The sequence below is a fragment of the Leuresthes tenuis genome, unplaced genomic scaffold (assembly GCF_036924035.1).
Source record: "Leuresthes tenuis unplaced genomic scaffold, fLeuTen1.0.hap1 SCAF_19, whole genome shotgun sequence".
In the NCBI taxonomy this organism is placed as follows: Eukaryota; Metazoa; Chordata; class Actinopteri; order Atheriniformes; family Atherinopsidae; genus Leuresthes; species Leuresthes tenuis.
In genome coordinates, this window is record NW_027325373.1 from 12022385 (window position 1) to 12028384 (window position 6000).

The window sequence follows — 6000 nt, forward strand, 5'->3', positions numbered from 1 at the left end:
ATGTGAAAGAGCTAATTTGGTCCACAGCCCAAAATATAGCAGTTTTATAATAGAAAAAAAAAAGTACTATCAAAAATTTTAAAATTGCTGCTCCTTCTGGGCTTTGAAAACATTATATGCCTACATCTGCCTTTCAAAATTGTAACATGCAAGCCTTTTGCATTGAACCTGTCTCCCCATGCTCAAAAAACTACTTCTTTAGGCATTGGCTGGTTTATCACTCATTTTCAGTCAAGTCCTTTTACCTGAGAGTATGAAAAGGAATGCAGGGTTTGGAAAAGACTTCTTAGCAGTGCCTGTATTTCCTACTTATACAGTACTGAAAGTACTTGGCTTGATTACATAGCCTGCTACAGCTCCTTAGACCACCAGGGTTGTTCCTCTGTGACTGCTGATGCAAGCCAGGCCTTGACCCCCTTCACTAGCCACTGATAGTTCACTTCTCATCTGAACTCTCTGCCGAGAGGAAGGGGAGAGCCATCCCCTGCACAGGGAAGATAACCCCTTCCCTCAGCACATCTTATATCTTCCCTACTGCTCAAGATTGATCAAAGCATCCGGCTCCACTCTACCAACCAAGCAGATTACAATCTGATGAGAAATGTAGCCAAATTCACATTCATGTAGAAGTGGTAAGAAGAGATGTTGTGGTGGTTGTAGTAGTAGAATTTCTTGTTTTTTTTTTCATGTAACGAAACATCAAAAGTGATACGAGCCATGGAGCCAAACATAAGCAGGTCACACACAAGACAACAGCTCATAAATATGTACCACCAATTAACTGACTCTGAATATCATCCTGTGTGTCATGTGAACATGCTTTTGGAAAGTTCACAGTTGCAGATGAATCCCCATGTTTATGTGCAGTACGATGCTTTTTTTTTTAATCATGTCTTTAAACCCAAGCTCGGGAAGATTTCAAAACAGACATCACATCAGACACCATCATCATGGCTGCCTGGACTGGTGGCATTTCAACAGGAGAGGAGTTCTTCACTATCCACAAGACAGTTACAGGATGTCTGTGATTCATGGTTTAATAAAAACTCAGTTCATTCTTGAATAAAAGTGTTTGCTCTCTTTTCACTGCATGCTCTGACTCAAAGCTGCAGAGGTTCTTGTATTGCTTTGGCCAACTATATAAAAGCCCCGATTATCTCTTGCTTGCCTCAGCTCAGAGACCAGACTTATACAGCGTATTCAGCATTGAGGCATCTCACAGTCTGCCACCCATACATGTACAGCATTTTATCCCCTCTTCATTCTCTCTTTCTCACTCATTCTTTTCCTTCCATTCACTCCCCCCAACTCTTTCATGCAGGGAAATGGTTTGGCCTCTCTGAAGTAAACAGGCATTAATCACTTCTTGAGAGGGAATTGTCAAAGGGACAGCCCAAGGCATTTGAACGGGGCCACACAGAGACACATGGGAGCAGGAGATAGATGCTGGAGGACTAGAGGGTGTTATGGCCCCCTATGGGATGTGTACAGCACCAGCTGATGGGGTCAGTGTGTCCACCTTGGGTAAGTGTGTCAAGGACAGTGAGAGGAGGAGGTGAGACTCTAACTCTATGTTAAAACTGCTGCCGTAAATTGGAACAGTAGGCTGAAAGGAAATTCTTTGTTTCCACTTTAGTTTCCCTTTATCCCCTTTTAACAAATAGTCCACACATCTGGACAAGCATAAACAAGTGATCAGTCTTGAATGTCACACTCTTTCAGTGATAAATCTCAGAAAAATATCTGCTGTGTGCTTTCACTTCTGTGGAAAAAAATGAGAAAAAAAATCTATTGTTTTGTCTGATGTTTACCACAAAGTCTACTTCTTGTGGGACGTTTATGGATTACGATTTCAAAATAGTAAATCTCAATTTAGAAAATGGTGACACATATTAAAGATTTCCCTCTTTCTGATGTACTGTTTTCATCATTAGTTCTAAGACGATACAAAAAGAATAATACAATCTAATACAGTTTATGAACCATGAATGGCAACTATTTGTTTGCCATTTAAATAATAATTACTTGTTCCTCTCGAGTGAGCACATTAAAAGACTCTTTGGTGCTTAATGCACGGTTGAAAAAATATATTAAATATAATGCTTTCTATTGCAGGCCTTGAAGAAATTGTTTACTGATAATCACAATGAGAACCTTTTCTTGTTTTTAAGACTTTATATGACCACTAAAATGTGTTTTATAAGTAGTAAGTGTTCTTATTTAGAATGTGAACTATACAGCTGAATAACCAACTCACACAAACCATTCTTCCCTCATTGGAGCCCCAAGTTTGTGTTCAATTAATTAGAATTGTGTATCATCCTAAACTAAACAGGCATTATGGGCATCAGCAGTCTCAGCTATTCAATATTAGTACTCATGACATGACATTTATGAGATAATATGGAATAAATATGCCACTTAATCACCAAAGATCACTGTCATTCAATATCATCATCTTCTATATAATTAGAATCAGCAGAGATTGTCGTCTATTGTAGGCTCCACGCTGTTATCCAAATCAATCTGGTGAAAAATATTTATGAAGATATGAAGTGGCATTTGTATGTCAGTTGAAATGTATGTATTACAGCAAACTCTATAAGATAAAAAAAAACATCACTTCATGTTGTCTGAATTTTCTATAATCCCTTTGTTAAACGTTGTTGAAGAAAAGAGGGAAAACAAGTTTTTTGTTTCTGCTATTACTGATGTTGTTGGGACAATAGAACGTGTCTGTACTTTCAGCTGGACCACCCACAGCTGGAGTGGCTCTCAACAAAATTTCTTCACTCTGTTCTTTAATCCAACAAACCCGAGCCTTCCAGACATACAAAAGTGGACTCCGGTTTTCCATTCTTTGTGCAACAAAATTTCCTCTTCATCAGTGTTTTTTTTTTTCATGATATGGCCCTTTAGATGAGTAATGGATGAGTCAATGCTGTATTCTTGGATACTACATTTCCCCATTGTTTTCTCATAAAAGAAAACAAAGGGGAAAAAAGTTAAAAAAATAAAAAATTGGTTATGGCAGTACACCTTTTTCCTCATTCAGTAGATGGAGATCTATCGATATTGCATTCTGGACCCACCCATGTCTCCACCCTCCAGTAGGTGACACTGACCAGGCCTATGTTCTCTACTCTATGCAGTGGCCAGTCTTTACTTGGGTATTTCTGCAATACACGTTGAACAAGAGATACTTCCACGCAAGTGAAAGTATCAGAATAATAATGCCTTGACTTTCAATTGCTTGCAACAATAGAAATGTAATATGCTTGCCTGGCTCCCAAGGTTGCGTGTAGGATTGCTGGCAGGCTGCTGGAGGCTCACACTTCTAATGCAATGATCGTTAATAAGAGCAGAAGAAAGATTAATCAAATAAAAATCACGTTTACAGCATTCCCGCTTATAACCACATTTGTCCTTCAGATAAATGGTTAGAATAGCTTCTCCTCCATGCTTTCATGGCCATGTCCACCTAGCTTGTGCTAACTTCTCATAGTTTGCTAGCATTTCATTTCATCAGTATCTCACAGTACATGCAAATTAGTTGCAAAGCCCCAGTCAGCAAATAGTCGCTGGTTTCTCCTATTTTCTAAGAAAACTGTACAGCCTTGCCTGACTTCACCTTTCTGAAACTGCTGTTGGTGCTCTGCAGATTCAAAGCAGAGATCACCAGCCAATCTGCTGACCATTTCTCTAGTTTCACTATATTTTTTTGTTCTTTATGAATATTGGGCACAGTTATTTTTTTCTGTAGTGATATCTATTGGTCCTAGACTTGCTTTGTTCACATTTTAAAATTTTTTTTGTTTTTATTACCTTAAGTATTTATCTTAAATATACCGCTTGTAAAGTGGTTAACCTCAAATGGGATTTGAGTGTAAGTGCTGGAAGACACATCAAAGAGAGCTAATTCTTTAAAATTAAGTTTATCAAATCAAATTAATGTCTTCCAGCATTGTGACCTTGTTAAGAAATTTTGCACTTATGTTCTAGATGAACTGCTTACAGGCAGGATTGTTACATTTTTGTAAAATTTCATCAGAAGCTGTATGTCTTTAAGCTATTACAGCTTGTTCTGCTCCTCAGCTCGTTACAACAGTAGCACTTAGGGAGACAGCAGGGAGACATATGTTCCTTAGCTTAAGTGGTGCTTTAAAATGTATTGATAGTTTAAAAGCAGCTAGTAAGTGATCAATGAGGAGACTCCTTTGTCTGATTCGTCATGATGGCTGTATTGGGAATGATGTCCAGTCCCACCAATGGTAATGGTGTCAGATTACCAACAGTAAAAGAGTTATTGCACACTTTTCTACCAGAACCAAATGATCCAACTTCAATACTGCTTCTACTTTGATAGTGTTGCTGTAAATCTTATTACACTTATTGTAAAATATATGTCCTTAGATCACATATCAGTAATTGTTTAAGCAGTTGGTATATTTTGCATTGAAGGTTATTTCCTTTATCTGAAGAGGCAACAACTGGAATCTTGGCAAAGCGGGAGCAGCACGCTAACTGCCAGATGGCTGCCAAACAGTGTTTGGATGTAACTGGGAAGGAGGCAAAAAGCAGCTTCTATACTCAAAGTTTATCTTTCATGACGTTAATGACCTGAAAATCCATAAAGCTGTCTAACAATTTTAAGGTTTCCTGTGTCATATTACTTTAAATATTTCCACAGTTTTTCAGGGTAACAACAAAAATAAAAAATTGAAGTATTACTCAATTTACAACACTTGACAGTACTTTCTGACAGTCTTCTATTATAAAGGCATTATGTACTAAATGCCTAGATATAAACGTTTTATGAGAATTTTTCAGCTGTCCTCCTTCATTCAACAATATCTAATTGATAGTTTCAAAGAAGTCCAATTCAGTCTCATTTGGCTGTCCAGGTTTGGCTCGATCATGCAAAAAAATTCACATTCCTGCGAGATGAGAGGAGAAAAAGTGGCATAATGTTCCCAGGCATATGAGCTCTCCTCTTACTCTTACATGCTTTAATCTTGCTCACCTAAAAGAGAACGCTGTTGTCCTTTGTTAGAGTTTTAGTTTCAGCTTTGTTTTGAACTGACATGACACAGCCAGGGATGTTTGTACATCCAGCGTTTGAATTGCGGATGAGTAAAGGCCTGTGTGGTGATGTATGAGCACGATGTCACGGCTGTCTGTTAACGATGATTTATGAACGCTCGAGGGAGGAGCAGCGCCAGTTCGTGGTAATGCAGTCGGACTGGGAAAGCTACTGTAAACACAGTGTATGACATCTAATGAAGACTCTCACAGGAATCCATTACACTCTTTCACATTCCTCTCTTATGATACAGCAAGAAAAAACAGTCTTGTTTCAGTGCAGCAAAGGACCAAAGTACTTCATCTGAACATCTAAGACAAACGCTGCTCCACTTATAAACTACTTCCTGACTGCATAAGTAAAGTACCTTGTGAAGTGGAAAGAATACAAACAAAAGAAAAATCTCAATAATTAAGAATGCGTTGCCATAGTGAAACTGGAATATCTTATCTCTGCTTTTATGATGCTCAGAATAGCCTCCTATGGTCTGGTGGAAAGTACAGATTATGTTCCTCTGTAACCTGAAACTCAGGCTCATCAAAGAAATTCCAATAAGCAGTAGGGACATTTCCCAGAGAGCATCCTGTGAGTTTGCCGGTGGCAAGTAGCACTGATGGGTGGGGTCAGTATGTCAAACTCCAATCCTGCCCCATTACTCAGAGCAGGTCCCATCAATGCATCTGCCATCTGATCTGCACAAGGATAGGGGACATGTTATTACATAGTGTGAAAAAGGCAGAGGGAAGTGGAAGTGAGGAGCTGAGTTTTTCATCCAAGCTGCATCAATTACTGCCCCATAATGCTGCAAGTTAGGCATGGAAGCAAGCTACCAGCACAAGATTAAATCATTCCAAGAACAGCTGACAAACACTTGAAGTCTTAGCGCATTGAGCAGAAATGAGGGCAAAAATCATGTG